Source organism: Dendrobates tinctorius, unplaced genomic scaffold, assembly GCF_039654945.1.
Source record: "Dendrobates tinctorius isolate UK_male_01 unplaced genomic scaffold, ASM3965494v1 ptg000144l, whole genome shotgun sequence".
Taxonomy (NCBI): Eukaryota; Metazoa; Chordata; class Amphibia; order Anura; family Dendrobatidae; genus Dendrobates; species Dendrobates tinctorius.
This window is the reverse complement of record NW_027361811.1, coordinates 6,727,813-6,755,451: the sequence shown is the minus strand read 5'-3', so window position 1 is coordinate 6,755,451 and position 27,639 is coordinate 6,727,813.

The following is a 27,639-nucleotide window of genomic DNA, read 5'->3' as shown; positions in this document are numbered from 1 at the left end:
CCTCGGTCTGAGACGATATGCTGAGGGAAGCCATGGAGTCGGAAAACGTGGAGCAAGAACATCTTCGCCAATTCAGGGGCAGAAGGCAGATTGGACAAAGGGACAAAGTGAGCCATTTTGGAAAATAGATCTACGACCACCAAGATAACAGTACATCTCGAGGACGGTGTTAGATCGGTGATGAAGTCCATAGTGATGTGAGTCCACGGGGTCGTAGGTATGGGCAACGGATGTAGGAGCCCTGGAGGACGACGTCGAGGGACTTTGTTCCTGGTACACGAAGGACAAGAAGCGATGAAGTTCAAGACGTCTTGATGAAGCGATGTCCACCAATAGTGGCGGGAGACGAGAGAGAGAGTCTTCTTGACTCCAGCATGTCCAGAAAATTTAGACGAATGCCCCCAACGCAAGACCTTCGGCCTGTCCCCACTTGGAACAAAGGTTTTACCCGGTGGTGGCGAAAGCACGCTTAGCGGAACCACGGTAAGGATTTTGACCGGATTGATGATATGCGTAGGACCATCCTCATTGTCCACAGACGAAAATGAATGAGACAGGGCATCAGCCTTGACGTTCTTATTCCCTGGCCGAAAATGGAGTTCAAAATCAAAGCGCCGGAAAAACAAAGACCATCTGGTCTGACGTGGGTTGAGTCTTTGGGCGGACTGAACATAGGCCAAATTCTTATGGTCACGCTCCCAGAGGGGGTTCACCCATGCCAAAGTGTCCCCTTCAAGATGGGAGATTATGAAGGCCACCTTGGACCGGTCCGTGGGGTATTGTTGGAGCAATAATTCGAAATGGAGGCGACATTGGTTCAGGAAGCCCCAGCATAATTTTGCGTCTCCGTTATACCAGGGTGGTTTAGCCAACCGCGGTTGAGGGTGAGGAATAGCGACTGGAGGGGGAGCAGCAGCAGCTGCCTGGAGCGAGAGTAAGTGAGCATCAACCGAAGCCACGTATCTGAGAATGAGTCTGAGCGTCACGCTGCTGTGCCAGCTCCTGTTGTAAGCTGGCCAGCTGAGCCGCATTACTAGGATCGGAGGATTGGAGGGCGGAGAGGCGCGCGTCCATAGATTTCATGAAGGACATTATGCGCGACTGATTCTCTCATAAGAAAACTAACTCCTTCTGAGTAGCCGTAACTCCAGTGGGGTCCATGGCCTGTGTATCTGTTACGGTTGTGCTAGGATGGGTAGATAAAGCTAGAACAACCCAGAGTGGACCCTCTGGGTCATGGCTCCAGAGCCCCCGCGGGCGAGCTGACCAGGTGGAGCCACCCCCTATACAGGGAGTGTTAGTGGCAGGCCCACAAGGGATGAAACCGTGACAGCCGGAGCCAAAGGAACGACTGGGTAAGCACCAGGGAGACTAGGGTAGTGAGTCAGAGAAGCAACAGAGAGGAAGTAACAGCGAACATGGAGCCTGAGAGGGACAAGGACGTGGAGCACTCGGGTCTGGCGGAGACTGGAGGCTGCAAGAGGAGAGACGGTAACAATGAAGATAAGGACCTAAGGTAGAACAGACAAAGGAACCAATAGGCAGGAGGCACTCAGATAGGTTACCAGAGACGGGAGCACTGGGGGAGACACCAGAGGGGAGACAGAGACAGGGACACAGCGATAGCGAGGAGGAGGACACAGAAGCTATCAGCGACAGCACAGGCAGAGCAAAACAAGGTAGGGATACCGGGCCAGGGAGATGGGTGAATGCTGGCCGAACAGACAGCGACACCGCAAAGATACACAGGCGTCTTACCTGGGAAGACGCCGGGAAGAAATAGACGGTGCTCACCGCCATTTTGGGGGCGGAGCCACCGAGTCACAGGTTCCAGTCAGATCGTCGGGTGCAGGCGCGCAGGAGCGACGAGGAGGAGACCGGATGTCAGGAGCGGGAACGCGTCGTGGAGCGGGGGCGCGCCGGGAGGTGCAGGTAAGTCATGGCGCCGGTGGGGGGTGTGACACTTGGGACATTAAAAAATATTTTCAGGCATGCGCCTCATGTGCTCGGGTTAGCCTCCTTAAACAGAGAGTGGAGACGTCCGCTGACACACCGTGGCGTTCCACTTCAACTTATTCTCCGGGCGGTTTTGCCACGCCCGTTGTCTCCTCCGTGTCCCTTCTTAAACCTGGCGATCTTGCCGCCTCTGACACCTTCCACGTGTCCCGGTTTTCCGTGTCACCTACCGGGACATCAGACTTGCCTTCGGATGAGTCTGAGACCTATGCCTCTGATGGGCACAAGGTGGTGGATTGGAAGGCTCAGAGGGGACGGGGCCCTAGGAGGGGAGGTAATGTTAGGCGTCGGTTTTCTGCGTCTGCTCTGCAGGAATCCAGAGCCTCACATTCTGCTGTCTCCTGCTGTCTATCTACTGCAGAGGAGATTACTTTGCAGCAGACCGCTCCAGAGACTAAGTCCCTCTGTGCTTCTACTGGGCATGCTCACAAGACGATCTCCCATTGGAGATCGGGAGTCATATGCTCAGGTCCTGTTCCTGATCTCAGTGGTCCATCTTGGAGATCTGGAATGTCCCACACGGCTATAAAAAGCGCGCATGACCTTTCGGTCATGCGCTAGTATAGGCTATACTTGTTAGATGTGTGAATGGTGATGGATGTATGATTCTGGTGATTGACTCATTTGAAACCCCTTCCCTCTGATATTACGCATGTGGATAGGGAATTAGTGCAGCAGTCAGCGCCAGTCAGTGGCAAGCCTTAGGCCACTGTGCACACCTCACCTCTACGCTAGCGTCCGACATTGCGCTTGCTTTCTAGCTTTGTCGTCTAACGGCAGTGTCCTACGCCGCGCTGCAGTTGCAGTCCTTCTTGGCGCTCGCAGTAGCGACGCCGCACACACGGTAGGTCTAGATGGTCGCAGCTCCTCTGTCTTAGGTCCTGCTCCTGTGACCAGATACCGTCTGTGCACTTACCTGAAGCCTGTGTCACTAACAGGCTCAGCGTTTTTGTATGTTTATGTTGCGGCGCCTCTGTGTGTGTACAGAGCCCGCTCTGCGCACTTCGGGTGAAGTTAAACCCATGCGCATTATACCGCCATATTGCTCGTCTGTCATTACCTAGCAGCGGTGTAACATCTACTGCACGGTGGACCCCGAGCGGCGAACGCACTTTATTATTTATTTTTATTTAGTGCGTTCCACTGTTCCTAACAAATAGAACTCTTTGGCCACAATGATCAAAGGTATGTGTGGAGAGAAAAGGGCTCAGAATTTCAGGAAAAGAACATCTTGATAACTACTAAACATGGGTTGGATCAATCATACTTTGAGTTGTATTGCAGCCAATATCACGGATAATATTTTACAGTTAGAGGGAAGAATGGCTTCAATGAAATTTCAACAAATTCTTGTTGCAAACATGACACCATCTGAAAAAAAAGCTGAAGTTGAAAGGAGGATGGCGTCTACAAATGGATAATGATCACAAACATGTAAAATCCACAGTAGACTACCTCAAAAGGCATAAGCTGAGGTTTTTACAATGACTCTCACAGTCCCCTGGTATAAACACAATTGAAATTCTGTTTCTATACCTCAAAATAGCATTGCATGCAAGATGAAACTTTTGCCCAAACTTTTGCATCAACCTATTTTCTTTTTTGTAATTTTAAAAAATGTAAAAGATGAAAATATATATTTTTTTACGCTATAATACAAAGGAAATGTGTCATCTTTAACTTTAGGCCTTTTAGAGATCATTTCATCTTAAACTTGCTTAACTGTGCACAATAACAGCAATTTTGACCAGGGTGCCCAAACGTTTTCATGCCACTGTATACATATATATATCTTTATTGGGTATACAGAAATGTATTGCTTGCTCTGTATAGTGCTTTCAGATAATATAGAATTTAATTACTTTCAGAATTTCTATTATTTTCTGTTCCAGATGTGCATGTTAAATTTAGTTTACTGGGAGCCAAGACTAATTTTTTGCTTGTGCTTGATCATGATGTGAGTACTCTCATAATTATGAACATTTTTTAATAATTTTATTTCCAGAACATTCCATGACCTCATCTTTAATTATATGAAATTAGTAAGAATCAACAAGACAAGAACACAAAATCTTTGATAGTAACTAATATATCTCAACAAACACTAAGTTATACTTATTGTATTTACTTTCAGAATTAAATATAAATTTAAATATAAGCTTTAAAGGGTTATGTGGTCTCTGTCATGCACAGTGTAGGAAAGACTAAGTGCAACATGAAGGGATGATGGGAAGGGATCCCAACACTAGGGAAGGGGGGAGTGGAGACTCCTAGGCAGATTTAAAGTCACCCTGTCTGCCCTAAACATCCCTATATCGGGTCCTCACCTATTGTCGAGCAGGAACCTAATCCCTGCCTGACACCGGCAGTAAGCCCTACTTAGGGAATGATGGGGTGCACACTAGTCGATCCCCATTACCACTAAAGACAGCTGGGATAGACAAACAAGGGGAACACTTATTTTGTGTAGACAGAGATGTAACACAGATGTCTTCCAGTAACACCAACACCAAAGAAGAAGATAGCTGACTGCTATAGCTCCAAGCCTCAACAGGGGGAAATGGAAATATCAATGGCAACTCCCAGCAGCAGTTTGGGAGTCTATAAACACCCAGGTCCAGGTGTGTCAATTAGAGCTTTAGAAAGGCTGCCACTGGGTCAAAGAGTCAGAAGGGTTAAGAAGGTGGTTGTAAGGTCAAACGTAGAGACCTTCTGTAGCTAGATGCAGTGTGACTGTCTGCAGCCTCTGACACACCCGTGACAGTCTCAGAAGCAAAGTTTGCACTCCCTGAAAATGATTTCAGATTGCTGAATCTTGTCAGTGTGTGGGTATTCCCTATATGGGTGGGCAATCATGTGACTGCATGTATGTGGTTTGTATACAAAGATATTCTGGTTGGGGAGCTCATCAGTACAAAAAGAAACATCACATCTGATATTAGGTTCCAACATGAAGCTAAATTAGTGGATCGGATATTGCAGAATAGAAAATACTCCAACTGGAAGCTAAAAAGAGCCAACAGTATTGTACATCGTACTCATAGACTTGTTTTAAAATAGATAGATAGAAACTAATTTCAACTCAATGTTTCTGATAACATCAGTTTTATTGAAAACTTTAGTTTTCAGTTCACAGCCATCGGCAACATTATCAAACAATGTATACCTACAGTATGCTCTACCAAGACAAAAAACGAAAAACGTTCTGTCCAATACAGTTAGATTTGTATCCAAACAAGCACATACCATAGGCATACCCAAGCATTTTAGTCCTCGCTCATCACTGGCAAGGGTCTTACAGCTTGCACCCTCACTGATTCGCTGTTGCCAGCTTCGGCACTAAACTGATGTAAACACTATATGGGGTAGAACACTGTTCTATGCTTTCAGAGGCCGCTTCCAAGTGCTGCAGATCAGCTCATATTCAGATGTATTCAATGTATTTCAGCAATTTCTGCCCCATGTATACCCTATAGACATGGTGTCTCAATACAATACAGTATTACGCAAATATTTTAGTATCTATGTAAGACAGAATATGATCACTTGAAGGGAAATCCAAACTTCTACGGATAACTATACCATAACTTTAGTAAGTTCAGAAGCATAAAGAAAGTTAGGTTGCATCTGTATCATGGCAACTGTTCCTCAGATGCAAACTATAAGGTGATGTCAAGGATAAAATATGCATAGATAATCGTCCATAGTATTACTGTGGTGTGAAATGACATCTGATGCTTGAAGGATTTTCTAAGTATAAAGACTATAATAAATTGATGTGAATCCACCATTTGGAATCTAATTCAAGCCCCAAATCACATGAGCATGTCACAAAAAATATTGATAAAAAATCAGTTTATTTATAATCCTCTAAAAGTTACATAAATAAATATAATGTTACACAGAGTACAGGAAAAAAGAAAGAGAATGACATATTGACTCCAACACAAGTGACATACATTGCTGCATGGTAAATAACCTGACACACACAAGACTATTGAAAAATAAACAAGTGAATTGCTAGAGGATTTGTATAAGGATGTACTGTATATTGCCTTGTAATCACAATAGCCCAGTGAAACACCCTAGAAAATCACTACATGCAAAATGTGCCTTCCCAAATAAAGGCCCATGTCACTGATCGCTGAAAAAAAATCTGTCCTGGAGATATATATGATGTGAGATGCAGACATAGACACAGAAATAGCGCAGCTAACTAAGTTAGTCACATATGATATATTTCATGCAGGGTGGCCAAGGAAACTTTACCTGGATCCTAGCAGCATAAAAAATGAAGTGGGAGTCCCATCATATGACCTCCACGCGCACGTTTCGCCCTGCTTCCCCCGAGGAAAGCGAGTTTCTTCACATTCCTACTCAGGAAATTAAAAATAGAGATTTGGAACGAGAAACAAAAAGAGCTGTTAATCTCGAATTACATATTATCACACTTGCAGAATACCTTCGGGTTCAATGTATCCCAAGAGGATTATGAGTTCCACTCCAACCTACTTTCTGCAGGGACTCAAGGAATATTGCACTAAGTTTGAGCATATTTTAAACAAATGCTCCTTCGACTTGATTATCCTAACATTGTCTTTTCTACAAAAGAACCTGGATTCTGTTAATTCACAAATAAGTGCCATTGAAAGCCAACTAACCAGCACCATGCCCCAGGCGGAGTTCCAAGAACTCAAAACAAAAAATCAGGAAGCTCTGCCTATCCACAGAACAGAGCTGGAAAACAAAAAAAGAACCAAATTTCTAAGGGATATAGAGGATTACCTGCAGAACCGTGTGAACCATTGGCGTGAGTCTCAGAGTTTCACCAGGCGGCGCACCTCCCTAAGCTCTTCTGGCTTGGCCGACAGCAGATCTGGTACCTCAACTACTCCCACTTCAAGTTATTTCTTAGGGAACAACTAGGGTCGATCGAGAGGAAGACAAGGCGGGGGGGGTCAATGCCGCCGGGGACTTCAGAATCCAAGTATCGACCAGATCTCAGATACACATCTCCCATTGGTGATCAATATTTCCTCAAAAAATCTTGATACTCACCAACTATCCCTATTATAGAAGGGCCTTTCCTTCTGTCCAGCATATAAGTTCAACACCTTCGAACTTAACATGGACTTCCCAGGTTCTACCGTAACCTACGATTACGGGCGCACTATGCTAAACAACCACCTGCTCTGGAACCACCTACTAGTGGTACTCTCCTCTTACTTGAACTCCATGGTCTGAGTCTTAGAACACCGAGCACCTATATGCCCCCTAAAGACAACCCACCACTTGAAACATTTGTTTCCCTGGTTGAGAGGGACATTAGCACTTTTAAAAGTAATGTCAACCAAGGGAGGTTTTATTTCCACACTAAGGGTACTGTCACACTTAGCGATGTACCAGCGATCCCGACCAGCGATATGACGCGGTCAGGATCGCTGGTGCATCGCTAAGTGGTCGCTAGTGAGCTGCCACACATGCAGATCTCACTAGCGACATCGCTGGGGACGAGGGTCGCTACTTACCTGTCACACCAGGTGATCCTGCGTCCTCCCCCCGGCTCCACGCGTCGCTCGTCGTCACAGCAGGAAGCGCCGCAGGAAGCAGACGACGAGAAACAGTCCAGCCTGTTCTCGCACGATCAGCGATAAGCAGCGGGGGGAGCGGGTCGTAGGTAAGTATCAGACACAGCGATATCGCTAGCAATATCGCTATAACGTCACAAGTTATATCGATATTGCTAGCGATATCTCTTAGTGTGACAGGCCCTTAACCTCACACCATCAGAGAGATTATCCCTAAACCAACTAGCCTCTGATAAGACCCTAATAATAAAACCAGCAGACAAGGGAGGGGCCATGGTGGTAATGGATACATCTGATTACCTTGAGAAAATTTTTAGGCAACTCAGTGATGTTGAGGTTTATAAAATAATACCACATAACCCATTGAGTCAGATAGCCTCTAAAGTCAAGTCAGTCCTGGATAAACATTTGGAAGAGGGTACTATAGATAACAAGCTTAGGGATTTCCTAAACAAAACAGACCCCATAACTCCAATATTCTACGTTTTGCCAAAGATTCACAAGAGGCTTCATAAACCACCTGGGCGGCCTACAGTATCACTGACAGAATCCATCCAATCACCTCTAGCTACAGTGCTAGAAAAAATTCTCATACCACTAGTAAAACAGACCAGATCCTTTCTATTGGATACTAACAAATTTTTAATACTCATAAGATCATTGGGCCCCCTCCCCCCATCCTCAATACTCATTATATTGGATGTTAACAGCTTATATACATCCATTACGCATGAAAAAGAGATGAGGGTGACAGACCGTCTTTTACATGAAGCCAATGTTGACAAGTCTGATAATTTTGTGCTGACCTTCTAGAATTGGTCTTGAAGGATAACTACTACATGTTTGAGGATACCTTCTACATTCAGCAACAGGGCACCGCAATGAGCTTGAATGTCGCGCCACCGTACCCAATTGCCTACATGGCAGCGTTTGAAGAGGATTTTGTGTATACTCACCCTCTCTTCATAAATCACTCAATAGCTTGGCGGAGGTATATAGATGATATATTTTGCATTTGGGATGGCCCCTTGGATTCACTTTTACAATTTGACAGGCACATTAATTTAACTTGGCTTGAACTTAAATTTTCATTGCAGCACAGTACGGAACGGATCAATTTTCTTGACCCAATCACGCCACGCCAATCATTGTCCGTCTGCCTGGTATTCTGACCCTGCTCTGTTACTGTTTACCTCTCTGGTTTGCTGACTCTGTACCTGCTTTGCCTGTGCTGTGTATGACCCTTGGCTTTGTCTGACCTCCCTCCTGAATATCCCTCCTGTACCGTGCTTGCCCGTACTGTGTATGACCTTTGGCTTTGTCTGACCTCCCATCTGTATATCCCTCCTGTACCTCGCTTGCCCGTACTGTGTATGACCTCCGTTTTGCCTGACTCTGAGTTTTTGTATAGTGTCCTGCCATCTCTGAAAGCAGGATGCCAAGCCCCGCCCCCTTGCAGTCACATGACCGTAGGTCCTGTGACTGCTTGCTAACTTCAGCGTCCACAGGTCCTGTGCATCTTTACTTTCTGACTGTACCTGACCCCGGGCCCCCTACAGTGCGGGTGAGTCCCTGCTCAGCGGAGGCTGCACGCCGGCGCTGTCAGGATCCTGACACTTTTACACTACAGCAGTTGTCACCCACCAGCTATCAAAAATTCCATTCCTAAATCCCAGTTTAAGAGGGTGGAAAGGATAGTATCTGATATAAATATCAAGGAGTTAAGAGTGGTGGAGATGGAAAATAAGTTTTCAGATAGGGGTTACCCACAAGGGGCACTCACAAAGGCTAAACAGGACATCGCACCCATCAGGGTCCATAACAATAATAAGAGAGTTCCCTTTGTCAGCACCTATCACCCCTTTTCTAATCTGATACAATCCACCATCAGGAGACACTAGAACATCCTGACTAAGGCTAGTTTCACATTAGCGTTTTTTAGCGCTGCGCTTCGTGCGCAATAGAAATGCATGCAAAAAAAGCATCATGCATTTGCATGCGCTTGCGTTTTTTAGGCGCATGCATTTTAACCAGTTTTTAGCCATGTTAACTCTTAAAACGCATGCAATTTCAAACGCAGGAGTGCGCATGTCCATGCGCACGCCTGCGCTCCCATAGGCTGCAATGTGTTATTTTTGCGCATTCCGTGGGCTAGCGTGCGCATGCATTTTTTGACACCGTTGGACGAACCCAAAAATGCAACAGGTTGCGTCGGGCGCGCCTAGGTGCGCACTACAAAAACCCGCATGCGCATGAAAATGCATACATGCGCGTGCAAACGCTAGACTATGCGCCCGCCATGTTAAACATAGGGGCGCATGGCGCATGGATGCGCATGATGCACTGCGCTAAAAAATGCTAATGTGAAACCAGCCTAAGAGTTATCCGGAAATTCCGGAATTTCAGTTGCCATTTCTCCCCTGTTTCCATCAAGCTAGAAATTTTAAAGACAGACTAGTTAGAGCTGATGTGGGCTCTAGAATAACTCTTCCAAAACAAACGTTTCCGCAAACTGAAAGACAGGGTACATTTCCATGCTTAAACTGCTTAGTGTAACAATAGACAAAAGGGCCCTAAAGTGTTTCACCCTCACACAGGGCAAGAGATTCCCATCAAAGAGTTTTATACATTTAACATAGTAACACAGTAACATAGTTATTAAGGTTGAAGGAAGACTTTAAGTCCATCTAGTTCAGGGGTGGGGAACGTCCGACCCGCGGGCCGTATACGGCACTGTGCACATCATTTTGTGCGGCCTGCAACCGCTTTCCCCACTTTCCCTATTTTTTGGCCGCGGTCCCCTTAAGAATTGCGCACGGTATCTTGCCGCGCTTTTCCCATCAGTGGGGACTCGGGAGACTCCTGCTGTGCAGCTCCAGGTGAGGGACTGAGTCAGTGGGGAGACTCCTGCGGTGCCGCCTCCAGGAGAGGGAGAGTTATAATCCTGCTGCAGCAATAGACAAGGGGGCTGCATTGTCAGTGAGCCTGCACCAGGGAGACGCCGGACTCCACGCACAGGAACCAACCCTGACAGGAGTCGCTGCCCTCCCCCGCTCCATCCACTGCTGAGCGAGATAGCAGAGCTGAAAGTGTCACGTCCTCCAGTGTGCAAGGTAATCACGATACCTCAGGCCCCATGTACCCCCCATGTGCTGTATACCTCAGGCTCCATGTACCCCCATGTGCTGTATACTTCAGGCCCCATGTACCACCCATGTGCCATATACCTCAGGCTCCATTTACCCCCATGTGCTGTATACCACAGGCTCCATTTACCTCCCATTGTGGTGTATGCCACAGGCTCCATTTACCCCCCATTGTGCTGTATACCTCAGGCTCCATGTACCCCCCATGTGCGGTATACCTCAGGCTCCATGTACCACCCATGTGCTGTATAGCTCAGGCTCCATGTAACACCCATGTGCTGTATACCTCAGGCTCCATGTACCACCCATGTGCTGTATACCTCAGGCTCCATTTACCCCCCCATGTGTTGTATACCTCAGGCTCCATGTACCCCCCATGTGCTATATACCTCAGGCTCCATTTACTCCCCATGTGCTGTATACCTCAGGCTCCATTTACCCCATGTGCTGTATACCTCAGGCTCCATTTACCCCCCATGTGCTGTATACCTCAGGCTCAATGTACCTCCCATGTGCTCTATACCTCAGGCTCCATGTACCCCCCATGTGCTGTATGCCTCAGGCTCCATGTACCCCCCATGTGCTGTACACCACAGGCTCCATGTACCCCCCATGTGCTGTATACTACTGGCTCCATGTACCCCCCATGTGCTGTATACCTCAGGCCCCATGTACCACCCATGTGCTGTATACCTCAGGCCCCAGAAATGGGGTTACCATAATCAGCAGGTTAGTAGTGTTCTGAACCTGCCTGGCTCCTGCATATAAAACCCCACTGCTGGGAGGAAATGAACTCTAAAGGCCCCGTCACACACAGCGAGATCGCTGATTTTGTGACGCTACAGAGATCTCGCCAGCGACATCGCTGTGTGTGACATGCATCAGCGACCAGCCCCCCCGCCGGGTATCGCTGATCGTGCTTGAATGTCCTGGGCCATTTTTTGATTGTTGGTCTCCCGCTGGCCAGCGCGCATCGCTGCATGTGACAGCGAGAGACCAATGATCAGCGACGCTGGGAGCTGGTATCCAAGATATATAGATACCCGCTGTTTACCTTGGATACCAGCTTACTAATGTTTAAGACAGTTATTAATGAGTGATGACTGAGTATACTCGTTGCTCGCGCTTTCCTGAGCCTGCTTGGGCGTCCTCCGAGTATTTTGGCGTGCTCGGAGATTTAGTTTTCGTCGCCTCAGCTGCATGATTTGTGGCAGCTTGAATACACGTGAGGAATGCCTGTTTGTTAAGGAATCCCCACATGTATTCAGCCTGTCCAGCAGCTGCAAATCATGCAAATGCGTCGACAGAAACTAAATTTCCGAGCACACCAAAATACTCAGAGGACACCCGAGCATGCGCGGGAAAACCAGAGCAATAAGTATACTCGCTCATCATTATCAGGCACAAGGCACAGGCACGCAAGAGGTCAACTAACTCAACTGAAGGCAGGAGTATAAGGCCAGGTTCACAAAGCGTTAACCAGCCCTATCAACGCATAGTGTTGACGGGCTGCGTTAACGCTATAGCTATAGATTCATCAGTGCTAGTGGTGACATGCTATACCGCTAGCGCTGATGAATCATCAACGCTAGCTGTGACGGCGCCTCAGACGCTGCAGGCCGCGTCCAAGGCTTCGTCAGTGCTTAATGGCACATTGCGAACGCGTGCCGCTTTACGGCATACGTCGCTATGTGCCACATAATGGTGGTGTATGGTGGCGTTAATGGACTGCGTTACACCGCGTTATACTGCGGTGTAACGCAGTCCATTAAACGGACTGCCATAGCGCAGTGAGAACCCGGCCTAACTGACACCGGACCTAGGTCGATTGGCAACTAAATAGCTGCCTTCTGCCAGAGAGAGGCATAAACAATTAACCCCTGTCTGACCAGGATGGGGCAAAGACAGAACCCCGTCCTGAATCATGACAGTTCACACATCTGAAGTGTTTATTCATTGCTTTAAAGGGGTATTCCCATCTCCAAGATTCTATCCAAATATGTGGTAGGTGTAGTAATAATATTAGCAAATACCTTCATTTAAATATGTAGTATAGTTTTTCTGCTAAGTTACATCATTTACTCCATGTGCAATAACTTATATATCCATGGTTACAACCACTAACAACTACTAACAACTAACTAACTAACTGTCACTATATGAGTTATCATAACTATGGATACCTAAGCTACTGCAATACCCTACACATGGGGTAAGCGACATAGCTTATCAGAAGAACTGTACTACATTTCTAATTGGAGGTATTTGCTAATATTATTATTACACCTACTACATATTGGGATAGGATCTTGGACATGGGAATACTACTTTAAAGTTTTGTCTCCTTAGTTGAATATCTAAGCTGTGAGCTATCACAATCCAGATTCATTACAAATGGCTCCTGCATTCCCTGCCTCTGCTTTTATATAGTCCTTCCTGATTAGCTGAGTTACACCATGTGTTGTGATAGCAGCAAGGCTTTATGGGGAAACCCAAATGGCTGCCCCTGAAGACATTTAAGCCTTCTTTGGCTCAAGCAATTTTCTGCTTTGTGTAAAAGAGCAAAGGACATTTTTTACAGACAGGGCTGCCACTAGGAATTTCGGGGCCCCATACTGGCAAAATTTTTGGGGCCCCTTGAAACTCCGCCCAGTCTCCACCCAGCCCCGTCTCCACCCCTCGAACCTTCCAAAGTCCCACCGCTCTCTCTTGGAACAACTCCACTTCTGCACCATGTCCTCACAAATCACATTAACAGTTCCCATCACCACATACATAGCCAGCAGCTTTTGTTTTGGCCAAAAGATTTTTTAATCTGCCACCACGACAAAGTAGACTCTTTTGGTCAGGCCCTACTCTACTGTAACTTACTAAACATTTGCTAAAATAGCCAATACAACTTCGGTATATTTTTATTTATTTTTCCATTTTTAAATTTACCAATAATAACCACTGCGGGGCTGGGAATCTTGGGCATGCGCAGTGTGAATAAATCATAAGCGACTGCAGGGCGGGATCTGTGGCCGCGCGATATGAAGGCTGGGATGTGATCTAAAAGCACGGGCAGCGCTGACTACGCATGCCCAAGAAGATAAAATACAGCGCAGGAGCCACATTTCAAAAGAAAACTGAGGAGACGGAGCCAATTACGAAATGAGTGACGGATGCGAGGCGTCTGTCAGAGGGGGAAAGACCTGCCCCACTGTCAAATTTCAGGTATTTTTCAACAATTTTATAAACGATTATTTCGGCGGTGGAAGGGACGCTAAGTAACAGAGCCACCTTGACAGAATGCAGCATTAGTGCTGCACAAGGTGGCTCTTTTACTTAAAAATGCCTGTGGGGGTGACAGGTTCCCTTTAATCCCCAAAATACTGGTAAATCAAAAACAAAAATAAGAAATATAGATGCAAATTTTTAATTACACATTATTTTTATCCTTTATAGAATATATATATTTTTTATAGATGTGTTCACACGTAAGTTAAGATCAGTTGATTTTATGTTAAACATTGTTGAAAGACCTAATTGATAGTATATTATGTTATTTAGGGCATTTGATAACTTAATATGAGTACTGTTTGAATACTTTAGTACAAAAAAACATGTTCTGTCAAATATCAGCATCTCACAAAAAAAGTTAAAAAGACAGCTATGCCCCCATCTAAAAGAGTCGCATCTGCAACACATTAGAAATAAAATATGACCTTTACTTTTTATGTGACTAATCTGAGCCTGATGTGGTCATGTTACAGTCCAGAATAACAGGCTTTCTGGCATTCCCAGAGTCTTACTGAGTCCACATATTGAAATGGGATTTGAAGACTTCTTTCATTCTATGTGAACTTTAAACCCAACAGCCCAAGAGTAGCCAAAGACATATCTCCAAGCGCTTAGACTCTGGATTTCTGCTGTGGATATTAAATCTTTCTGAACATTCTTGAGTCATCTCACAAATGTTTTACAAATGGGAAGCTGCCAGGTTTGTTTTTTGATGAAATGAAACAGCAGCTGTTCCGTAACTGCAAAGTATAAGGAAAACTTATGATGTCATTTCTTAAAGGACATACGAGAAGAACCATTTTGTAACACTAGAAATGGTGTAGGATTTCGTGTAAATGTGGACACTGAAACTCGAAAACTGTGATCCTTCAAATGCTAATATAAATTTTGTAAGCATGTCCCCCTTTTTAAATTTGTTAAATTTACCTAGAGTATTCCCTATAGTATTTAGTAAGTTCCATACTCCTATAAGCATAGTGTAATAAAGAAAAAGTCTCAGTAAAATTTTTACTACAACAAATAGGAAAATACTGGAACTGCCTACTGTCACATATACAGTATGTCATGTGTGACTAGCCAACTGGAAAGTTCATATAGCAGCAAGCAACTTCTGTAGTGCTCATGTTATTAAAGGGTTATATAAGTCCATAATTCAAAAATAGTTTAAGGACTGAGCACTCACCAATATATCTTTATTTGCAAAAAAAAAAGATGAATAAATAGGCTAACATTCGTTTTGTGTGTATTTCACGCTTCCTCATACATTTTTAATCCATAATCTGTTATTATTAATGCAATTATGCATGCAATGGCGTGTAAGTGTATTAAAAAATAGTGCTGTATATTAAAAAATAGGCAGCCACCGATTTACAAATATTCGACTTATGTATGACACCTAGTTAAGGACGTCTGATTTAAAAAAAAACCAAAAACAACCCTAATAATCAGCTCATCGCTAACATCTCTGGCCACTATCATCTCTGGCCTCTCCATTATAAACCAGAACTTCCGGCCGTGTCCAGGCTGGAGCTCATTGAGTGAGATTAGGTTGTGTTGTCATCGTAACCTTATGACTCATACTGAACTCAGGACAGGATGTGGCAGGAAGTCCTGGCGTAAAGTCAAGAGGCCAGACAGGGGCGTATTGGTTAAAAAAAAGAATACTCCTCATCTCCACTGCCTCTCCGCTGCTCGCTGATCAGTCCTCCTCTTTCCGCTGTCATGTGCCGCATCTCCAATACTTCTGGCAGTATCCAGGTCCTGGATGTCCCGACATTGACATTGTGATCTTATGACATGCGGTAACCTCTGAGGCCTCAATGCATCTGGAAATCCTATTTCTTTTGGGATAAAGCGTAATTAGAGAGCTGGGATTTAAATTTTAATTTAACTCTTCAGTTTAACTGATTTCATTATGTAATAGCATTTCCACATGTTGTAATCTACTGTATTTAAAAATGTCATTTTTTTCCACCAATGTTTCTACCATTTTTTGACATCTTTATTTTGCAACACACACTGCTGCGGATAGATGTTGGCAGTCAATCAATGGGAAAATATTAAACCCACTGTAAACTGTATGTGTTTTGATGCTTTTTTGGGGGTTCTTAACCATTTATTCCTGAAGCCACATACTATAGGTGTAATGTTTTTTTCTTGCATTGAGACATTGTTTAACTGTGCCATTTTGTTTTACACATTTTTCATGTACAGCGTAAATAATTTCAAGAATTTGCTGCTTGCTCATGTAATTAGATAGCAATTTAGTTCTATTCTGCTGTAAGACCTGTCACCTTGATGCTTTTTCCAAAGTAATGTGCATTATAGGAGCTCAGATAACATAGCTGTCAGCTGAAAGTGTTAGATGCTCATATCTGGATTCTTGGCCTATGACCCTTGAAACAGTTCTTTACTGGAAAGTAGCTCAGTTCTCCCACAGACATAGTAAATTTCAATTAACACAACATTTACTTAGCAGAAAGCATCCATATCATGACATTTACAATGTGTCACTGAGGACACAATCAAGTGAGTTATACACATTGAGGAATACAGCTTCTCTCTTATGCTAGAAAGTACAGGTAAAGATCTTGGATGCTACACTTAAAGGGAATCTGTCACCCTTTTTTTGGCCTATAAGCTGCCGGCATCGGCATCAGGGGCTTATCTACAGCATTCTGTAATGCTGTCGATAAGCCCCAATGTAACCTGAAAGATAAGAAAAGAGTTAGATTATACTCACCCGGGGGGGCGGTCTGGTCCGATGGGTGTCGCGGTCTGGTCTGGCGCCTCCCATCTTCATACGATGCCATCCTCTTCTTCCCTTCCTGTCGTTGCTCCGGCGCATGTAAGAGCTGCGGAGGGATGCAGACTTCCTCCGTGAAGCTTCTCCCACTGCCGCGCCTCCTCTGGTCAGCTCCGCCTCCGTCGGCATGCAGCCTGCGTACCCTATCTTTAGCATTTGGTATGCAGGCCGTGCCAATGTATGCGGATACCTCCACATGCTTCTTTTTGACGGTGTGGCGACCTGCGCCGAACGCAACGTGTTGCATTTTGTTGCGGTCGCCGCACCGTCAAAAAGACGCATGTGGAGGCATCCAAATACATTGGCACGGCCTGCGTAACCAATGCTAAAGATAGGGTACGCAGGCCACATGCTGACGGAGGCGGAGCTGACCGTAGGAGGCACAGAAGTGGGCGGAGCTTCACAGAGGAAGTCCACATCCCTCCGCAGCTCCTCCATACGTTAGTGTGAAACTAGCCTAAGCAGTTTTAATAAAGCGGATAAACAACTTGCTGATAATAAAGTATATAAATTGCTTTCTGGTGACCTGATGCTGCTGTTAGGCCGGAGTAACACTAGACATATAAAAAATTGGTCTGTTTTTTTACGGACGAGAATCGCAGAAATGTTTCATGAACAGTGATCCGTATGTCATCCGTGTCCAATGCGAGGATGCGATTTTCTTGCATCAAAGTATCTGTGTGACAACCGTATGGCATCCGTGTGACATCCGTATAGCGAGATTTTCTCGCAACAGAGCAAGATGGACATATAAAGTTTTTTAGGTCTGAAAGTAATTTAAATCATCAAGAACCATATTTATTGGCTCTACAACAGGTGGCCCCCTCCAATCTTTGCAGTAGAGTCCATGCTTGTGTTTGGGTATTTCTGCTTTGTGTCAAACATGTCAGACAGGCTTACTTTTAACACAACTGAGCGGGTGCTTTACAACTGGATTTTGTCCTGATGTTTCGGGGAGCCATACCCAGTGATTGTGGATCCGAGGAGGCAGAGACGAATGTGGGTCCATCCGCTTTTGAGGCGACAGCTTAATAAACTCCATTTCCACCATCTCTGTGCATCTCTGCGTAGACATCCGGACACGTTCCTCCAATATTGTCAGATGAGCCTTGCCACATTTGACATTTTGCTGGAGATAGTGCGCCCTGGGATCACCTTTAAGGACACCAGGATGCGCAAGTGTATTTCTGCAGAAGAGCAGCTTATCTTTACATTGCAGTATGTATTCATCCTCTATGTTGATGATGTTTAAATCAGCTTTGTTTATTTCATGGTCTTATACCTTACTTTTTCTTGCTCCTATTTTTGTATGTTTCAAAAAACACATTTGTACATTCAAATTATATGCTTGTATAATAAAGAGCAAAGCCACTGGCGTTTAGCCTTCTGAGATACACAAATGTCACTATTTAACAGTAATTTTCCTGAGTCTGCTGTTGCCATGTGTAATAAAGCTGATAGGTAAAAAAAAAATTCCCACACATTGCTGGATACAGGGAATTTGTACATAACACCTCTGTGACGGTACTTGTGACAAAGCCAGGATATTTTTTTTCATAACGCATTCAATATGGGAAAGGGTTACATTAAATAATGGGGATATGGATGTGGTGGTGTCAGCCAAGACCGTGACAGATCAGAAGGTGATTTTATCTTGTTCTAGCTTCCTGTCAAAATTCGGTCTGCGCGCTACATCACTGTTGAACCCAGACCAGTACGAGGATGTTATGGGTTGGTTTGCAGACAAAGGCTCCAGCGTGTTGAGAAGCAGCCCAACCAAGTCTTCTACACGGTCCAGTCTCAGCAGCCAAGAGGCTGGGCCTCACAATCCTCAACCTCTTTCCTCCCCCCATCAAGAGTTCTAGGAGACATATGACCCAAACACTGGCCATTCCAAGGAACTGTTTACATTCCCTTGTAATTATTCTGGCTTCTCACCGTGCACCATTAAAAAGGGTCATGATAAGGTGGAGTGCAGTGATGCACAAACATTTGAGCACCCATGGCCAGAAGAAAGTCAGGTTGGGGGTGGTCAACTCATGTCTGAAGAGGTAGAGGATAATCATTACGCACAGTTTCCATCAGGTCAGCCTAAAATCGCAACTCAGAAGGAGGATCAGATTGATGAATTGTTATACGATGTGGTCGTTGATAAGGCCACTGAACTAACCTGTCACTATGGCACGCATAGCGAGCACAGCAGAGCAGAGAGGGATGGATCTGTAGCATGAAAATAGGCAAGAAGAGGTAGTGGTTTGACCAGAGGGAGAATTCGGTCAACTGTTCCACAGAGCCCCCCCCCACTCGGCTAGATAACAGGCCAAGGGTGCATTGTTCCCCTGTACGTCACTTTTTTCTAAAAGTCCTTCAGACAAAACAACTGTAGCTTGCAGCATCTGCCATTGTAATGGGGTCATCCAAGCTGGGGTACCTCTTTCAGTACCACCCCGTGTTTTCGGAGTAAACTCTGCGTTGGCTGGAGTCTGAATGAAGGACGCTGGCTGGAATTCCTCTGAGTGCATGGACGCATATAAAAGATCACTGCTTCTCCATGTATTTCCAGTTTTGCAACACTTTACTCACAGGGCACAGAATATATCACACAGATACAGAGGGCCGGCCAATAGACAAGCGTCAGGCCAGACATGCATTACAAAAGCTGCAGGTAGCCGGAGCCTGCGGATGTTTACTGTGAGAATTACAAAGGTGGGGGGAGGGCGGACACTGCTGATACATTAGGGACATGCATCTCACATGGAACCTATTATATATACTGTGATAAAACACTCCGGGATCGCCTTTGCTGGGGCCAAAGGTCACGTGCTGTCACGCCGTGCTCACCTGGGGGTGGGACCTCGGTCCCAATGTCATCTCTTCCGGAGCTGCGGTCACTCCGGGGGTCCCGTAGGGTGCGCACGCGCAGCTCTCGTCCCCGGGCCTCCTCCTACATGTCACGTTTGCGCTTGCGCGCTCCTGTCAGTGCTGTATAGGGCTCGGTCCTCTCTATGGTAATGGAGGACCTGACCCGGAACCTGTAGTGGTCATGTGCTTTCTGGCTAGTTCCTGACCCGGAACCAGTAGTAGTCATGTGCTATATCAGACGACCTCCCCCTAGGGGAGGTGCCTGATTATTGCTGTGCTTCCTGGCTTGGTCTGCCGTGTCCCTGCCTGGCTGTGTGCTGTACTCAGGTCCTCTGCCTTGCACTCTGTTGTGCCTCTTGGCACACGCTCTGAATCTGCACTCTGCTTTGTACTTGGTTGTGCCTCCTGGTTGTGCCTCCTGGTTGTGCCTCCTGGCACACGCTCTGACCCTGTGTTCTGTCTCGTACTCGGTTGTGCCTCCTGGCACATGCTCTGACACTGTACTCTGTCTCATACTCGGTTGTGCCTCCTGGCACACGCTCTTACCCTGTACTCTGTCTTATACTCAGTCGTGCCTCCTGGCACACACTCTGATTCCGTGCTCTGTCTTATACTCAGTTGTGCCTCCGGGCACACACTCTGATCCTGTACTCAGTCTCTTACTCTGTTACACCTCCTGGCACACCTGCTGCCTGACTCAGTGCTCTGACGTGCTCCTTGCACGCTTCCTGCTTCACTCACACCCGGACGAACGAAGTCTCTGTATACCACGTGTTCCCGTGTCCACACTTTACACGTTCCTGCAGACACTCTCACCCACTCGTGTCTCCTGTGAGCCGGCCGCCTGGTGCCAGCAGTCGTGGTACCTCACCCCCTGGGGCTTGCCCCTGACACTCCCTGTATAGGGGGTGGTCTTCACTAGGTCAGCTCGCCCTGGGAGGGTTGGTGTCACGACCCAGAGGGTCCACTCCAGGAGTCGTCACAGTATAATCAGGCCATGGACCCCGCTGGTGCCACCACCTCCATCCAAAAGGAACTGGTGTTCCTACGGGAGAGTCAGACCAGGATTATGGTCTTTTTGAAATCCATGGAGTCTCGTTTGTCGGCCATACAATCCGTTTCTGCCCAGTCCTCGGCCCCGCACCCGATGCCGTGCCTCGGCAAGCCACCCCGATATAGCGGGGACCCTAAGTTTTGTCGAGGATTTCTGAACCAATGCCAGTTACATTTTGAGCTTTTGCCGCAGCACTATCCCACTGAGCGCGCCCAAATTGCCTTTATTGTTTCACACTTAGAGGGGGAGGCATTAGCATGGGTGAACCCCCTCTGGGAGCGCAATGACCCACTCGTCTCTCGGCTTTCCACCTTTTTGGACACCTTCCGCAAGGTGTTCGACGAGCCGGGTCGGCTGGCCTCTATCACCGAGTCCCTCTTTAACCTCCATCAGGGTACGCTACCGGTAGGACAGTATGCCATCCGTTTTCGTACCTTGGCCTCCGAACTCGGTTGGAACAACGAGGCTCTCGTAGGGATCTTTTGGCGTGGCCTGTCCAGTCGGATCAAAGACGTACTGGCAGGTCGGGATACTCCCACCTCTTTAGAGGATCTGATCTCACTGGCGACACGCATCGACCTGCGGTTTCAGGAACGTGCCCGTGAATTAGCCAGAGAGAGGAGCTCCTCTCACCTCCTCCGTTCCTGCTCCAAGAAGCCGGGAAACTTCTCCGCCTAGGGTTGATAGGAGAGGCCTCCCTAGGTGTACGTGATTCCTCTCCTCCCCTGCTCGTGTCCGTATTATTGAATCTCGGTGCCAAGCGTTATTCTGAGGAGGCTTTCCTGGATTCTGGCGCGGAGGGGAATTTTATCACACTCGAGGCGGTTAAAAAATACCGGATTCCTGTCAGATTCCTGGAGACTCCTCGGTCGATTGTGTCGGTCAATGGTACGTCCGTGCTGGAGTCCGTTACCCAGGCCACCGAAGAGATCGAGCTGCAGATCGGAGCCCTGCACCTGGAGAAGATCTCCTTCCTCGTCTTGTCCACCATGTCTCACGCACTTCTTCTAGGCCTCCCTTGGCTACGGACTCATGAGCCAACCCTGGACTGGCGGTCGGGCGAGATACTCCGGTGGGGACCGTTCTGTCAGGAGAAGTGCCTGTTGCCCGTCCGTCTGATGAACTCTGCCGGTCCATCCCCGGCACCTACAGGTCTGCCGTCGGCTTACTGGTCCTTTGCAGATGTTTTCGACAAGAAGGAGGCCGAGACTCTGCCCCCCCATCGGCCATATGACTGTCCGATTGACCTCATTCCTGGTTCTACGCCACCCAGGGGTAGGATATACCCGCTATCCCCTGCTGAGACCCAAGCTATGTCTGACTATATCCAGGAGAACCTTGCTAGAGGTTTCATCCGTAAGTCCTCCTCGCCCGCGGGAGCGGGATTTTTCTTTGTAAAAAAGAAGGACGGCTCCCTCCGTCCTTGCATAGACTACCGAGGCCTGAACAATATCACGGTCAAGAACAAGTACCCATTGCCATTGATCCCGGAGCTCCTTGACCGACTTGTAGGAGCTCGAATTTTCACCAAACTGGATCTTCGTGGGGCCTACAACTTGATCCGCATTCGTTCCGGGGATGAGTGGAAGACCGCCTTTAACACCAGAGACGGTCACTACGAGTACTTGGTCATGCCCTTCGGCCTCTGCAATGCCCCAGCGGTTTTCCAGGAGTTCGTGAATGACGTCTTCCGGGATATGCTGTACTCCTGCGTGGTAGTCTATCTGGATGACATCCTCGTTTTTTCTCCAGACCTCTCCGCCCACAGAAAGAACTTGCGTCAAGTCCTCCAGCGCCTGAGGGAGAACCGCCTTTATGCCAAGCTCGAGAAATGTGCCTTCGAGCAAACGTCCCTGCCATTCTTGGGGTACATTATCTCAGAATCAGGTCTATGCATGGATCCGGCAAAAGTGTCCGCCGTCCTCGATTGGCCACAGCCCCATGGGGTGAAGGCAATCCAACACTTCCTTGGTTTTGCGAACTACTACCGACAGTTCGTTCCTCATTTTTCCTCGTTGGTTCGCCCCATCTCGTCCCTTATCTGCAAGGGAGCTAACCCAAAGGCTTGGCCCTCTGAGGCTGAAGAGGCCTTCCAGTCGTTGAAACAAGCCTTCGCCGCTGCTCCGGCGCTTCACCGACCTGAGGTTAGTAGACCTTTCACTCTCGAGGTAGACGCATCCTCTACTGGGGCTGGCGCAGTCCTTCTGCAGAAATCCTCTTCTGGACGTTTTGTCACCTGTGGCTTCTTTTCTAAAGTATTTTCCTCCACTGAGCAGAACTACTCCATTGGCGACAAAGAGCTATTGGCCATTAAGTTGGCCTTGGAGGAGTGGAGGTACTTACTGGAGGGTGCCATACATCCATTCAAGATCTTCACAGACCATAAGAACCTGGCGTACATCCAGTCCGCACAGAGGCTCAATCCTCGGCAAGCCAGGTGGTCCCTATTCTTCGCCCGCTTTGACTTTGAGCTACATTTTCGGCCCGGCGATAAGAACGTTAGAGCGGATGCGTTGTCAAGATCATTCCTGTCGTCTGATGCAGAGGAAGAACCCTCTCATATCATTGATTTATCCAAAGTAATTACTGTGGCTCCTGTCAAGTTAACCACGTTACCTCTGGGAAGAACCTTTGTGGCTGAGAATAACTGAAAACGAGTGCTAAATTGGGGACATTCGTCCAAGATTGCCGGCCACGTTGGTGTCAAAAAGACTTTGGACTTAATCTCTCGCCATTATTGGTGGCCTTCACTCTCCCAGGATGTTAAAGACTTTGTAGCATCTTGCCCGTCCTGTGCCCAGAACAAGATACCCAGACAACCACCCTCCGGTCTTCTGTTCCCGCTTCCCATTCCGTCGGCTTCATGGCAGCACATAGCCATGGATTTCATTACTGATCTGCCTTGTTCTTCCGGTTGTACTGTGGTCTTGGTGGTTGTAGACCGATTTTCAAAGATGGCTCACTTCATTCCTCTTCCCGGACTACCCTCTGCTCCTGACTTGGTGAAGATCTTCATTTCCCATATCTTCAGGATTCACGGCTTCCCCCAGCACATCGTGTCGGATAGAGGGGTCCAATTCACCTCCCGGTTCTGGAGAGCTCTATGCGGACTCATGAAAGTGTCATTGGATTTCTCTTCCGCCTATCACCCCCAAACCAATGGGCAGGTGGAACGTACCAACCAGATCCTTACATCCTATCTCCGGCATTTTTCTAATGCTCATCAGAATGACTGGGTCGGTCTACTTCCTTGGGCTGAGTTCGCCTACAATAATCACTCCAGTGAATCGTCTACCAAGTCTCCTTTCTTCATCGTCTTTGGACAGCATCTCAATGTGCCTCTACCGGTACTTCCTGTCTCGGGGGTACCTGCTGCTGATTCTCAGTCTGTGGAGTTCTCCAGGGTATGGCAGGAGACCAAAACCGCTCTCGAGAAAGCACGGGACAGAATGAAATTACACGCTGAGGCGCCTGGACGTTCCTCCATTTCTCCCTGGTGACAAGGTGTGGCTCTCCACCAAATACGTCCGCCTTAAGGTACCATCTTACAAACTGGGTCCCCGTTACATTGGTCCTTTTGAGGTCCTCAGGCGGATTAATGATGTTGCTTACAAATTGAAGCTGCCTCCTTCACTCCGTATTCCCAATTCCTTCCATGTGTCTCTCCTAAAACCTGTGGTTCTTAACCGATTTCATCCTTCTCCAGGCCACACACCCCAGCCTGTTGGCTTGGGGGATGAGTTTGAGGTGAATGACATTTTGGCCATGAAGAAGGTAAGGCCTGTTTCACACTTCCGTTTTTGTGTCCGCCAAACGGATCCGTTTCCGTTTTTTTGACGGAAACTGATGCAAACGGATCCGTTTTTTTAAAAACGGATCCGTTTTTTTGTCGGATCCGCGGTAACCGTAATGGAAGTCTATGGGACAAAAAAAACGGATCCTGCAAAAAATGGCGGATCCGTTTTTTTACGGAAAACAACGGATTTTGACGGATTTGAAAAAACGGAAGTGTGAAACAGGCCTAAGAGGGAGAACCATGTTCCTGGTCGATTGGAAGGGTTTTGGCCCCGAGGAGAGGTCATGGGAACCCAGGGAGAATATCCACGCACCCCAGATTTTGTCTAAGTTCCTCTCCAGTTTTAGAAAGAGGGGGCGTAAAGGGGGGGTACTGTCACGCCGTGCTCACCTGGGGGCGGGACCTCGGTCCCGACGTCATCTCTTCCGGAGCTGCGGTCACTCCGGGGGTCCCGTAGGGTGCGCACGCGCAGCTCTCTTCCCCGGGCCTCCTCCTACATGTCACGTTTGCGCTTGCGCGCTCCTGTCAGTGCTGTATAGGGCTCGGTCCTCTCTATGGTAATGGAGGACCTGACCCGGAACCTGTAGTGGTCATGTGCTTTCTGGCTAGTTCCTGACCCGGAACCAGTAGTAGTCATGTGCTATATCAGACGACCTCCCCCTAGGGGAGGTGCCTGATTATTGCTGTGCTTCCTGGCTTGGTCTGCCGTGTCCCTGCCTGGCTGTGTGCTGTACTCAGGTCCTCTGCCTTGCACTCTGTTGTGCCTCTTGGCACACGCTCTGAATCTGCACTCTGCTTTGTACTTGGTTGTGCCTCCTGGTTGTGCCTCCTGGTTGTGCCTCCTGGCACACGCTCTGACCCTGTGTTCTGTCTCGTACTCGGTTGTGCCTCCTGGCACATGCTCTGACACTGTACTCTGTCTCATACTCGGTTGTGCCTCCTGGCACACGCTCTTACCCTGTACTCTGTCTTATACTCAGTCGTGCCTCCTGGCACACACTCTGATTCCGTGCTCTGTCTTATACTCAGTTGTGCCTCCGGGCACACACTCTGATCCTGTACTCAGTCTCTTACTCTGTTACACCTCCTGGCACACCTGCTGCCTGACTCAGTGCTCTGACGTGCTCCTTGCACGCTTCCTGCTTCACTCACACCCGGACGAACGAAGTCTCTGTATACCACGTGTTCCCGTGTCCACACTTTACACGTTCCTGCAGACACTCTCACCCACTCGTGTCTCCTGTGAGCCGGCCGCCTGGTGCCAGCAGTCGTGGTGCCTCACCCCCTGGGGCTTGCCCCTGACACTCCCTGTATAGGGGGTGGTATTCACTAGGTCAGCTCGCCCTGGGAGGGTTGGTGTCACGACCCAGAGGGTCCACTCCAGGAGTCGTCACACGTGCATTCAGCATGAAACTCAGGCGCAGAGCTGGGATTCGGGTGTAACTGACACTGGGTCAGGTTTATTAATGGTGAAAGCAATGCATAAAGAAATAAAACATAAAACAAATCCTTGCCTGTCCGGCACTAACTAAACAATGGACAACCTAACTACCAACTGGCGGGCTTCTCCCGTCCAGCCAAACCACAGTTGCAGTGGGCACTGCTTCCACTCACGTGTGTCTCTCACACAGACAGGCTCTCTGTGTTCCCAGGCTGAGACACTCACACAACCACCTGGCATCCTTTTATATCCACCTCCCATTATTCATTAGCAAGCAGGTGCGATACTGACCAGACTAGGCCACATAGGAAAGGAATCTGGGCGAGATATACCTGCCTTCATCCACTATTCCCACATGATTCTCACATATCCCCCCCTCTGCTCAGACCACTCCGGTCGAGCAATGACACCTGCCAAACAGTGCACTCGGGACAGGGCATCTGCATTTCCCATCTGTACTCCTGGGCGGTGCTCCACCGTAAAAGTGTAGGCCTGCAGGGCAAGGAACCACCGGGTCACCCGGCTATTCCGTTCCTTGTTCAAGTGCATCCACTTGAGAGGGGCATGGTCAGTGATCAGCCTAAACTTTCGGCCCACCAGGTAATATTTGAGGGCCTCTAGAGCCCACTTAATGGCGAGGCACTCTTTTTCTATGACTGCATATCTTTGCTCGTGTTTATTCAGCTTCCTGCTGAGATAGAGGACTGGGTGTTCCACTCCGTCCCTCACTTGTGAGAGTACGGCCCCAATACCGGTATCAGAGGCATCCGTTTGTACCACAAACTCACTGCGGAAGTCCGGAGTCACCAGTACGGGCTGAGAGCAAAGTGCCCGTTTTAGGCTATGGAAGGCTTCTTCAGCCGCTAAACTCCATTTAATCATGACGGAGTCTTTCCCTTTTGTAAGATCCGACAGGTGGGTAGCGATGGCTGCAAAATTGGGTATGAACCGGCGATAATAACCGGCGATCCCCAGGAAGGCTTGCACCTGCTTCTTGTTGACAGGTTGTGGCCAGTCCTGAACCGCCTGAATCTTATCAACCTGGGGTTTAACAACACCCCTCCCAATTACATACCCCAAATACCGGGCTTCTTCTAGCCCGATGTGACATTTCATGGGGTTCGCGGTTAGACCTGCCTCCCACAGGTCGTCAATCACAGCTTGTACTTTCTGGAGATGAGTCTCCCAGTCCAAGCTGTAAATGACAATGTCGTCCAAATAGGCCGAAGCGTACTGCCTATGTGGCCTCAGGACTCGATCCATCAGTCTCTGGAAGGTCGCCGGTGCTCCGTGCAGTCCAAACGGCATATACACATACTGAAATAGACCTTCTGGGGTAGCAAATGCCGTTTTTTCTCTGCCAGCCTCCATCAGAGGGATCAGCCAATACCCCTTTGTTAGGTCTAGGGTCATAATATACCGGGCTTTTCCTAACAGATCTATTAACTCGTCGACCCGGGGCATGGGGTAGGCATCAAATTTTGAGACCGCATTCAGTTTCCTGAAGTCATTGCAGAACCGGATGGTGCGGTCCGGTTTAGGAATTAGCACAATCGGGCTGGACCAAGCACTGTGCGATTCCTCAATGACACCTAACTCTAACATGGCCTTCACTTCTCGGGAAACGGCTTCACGGCGCGCTTCCGGG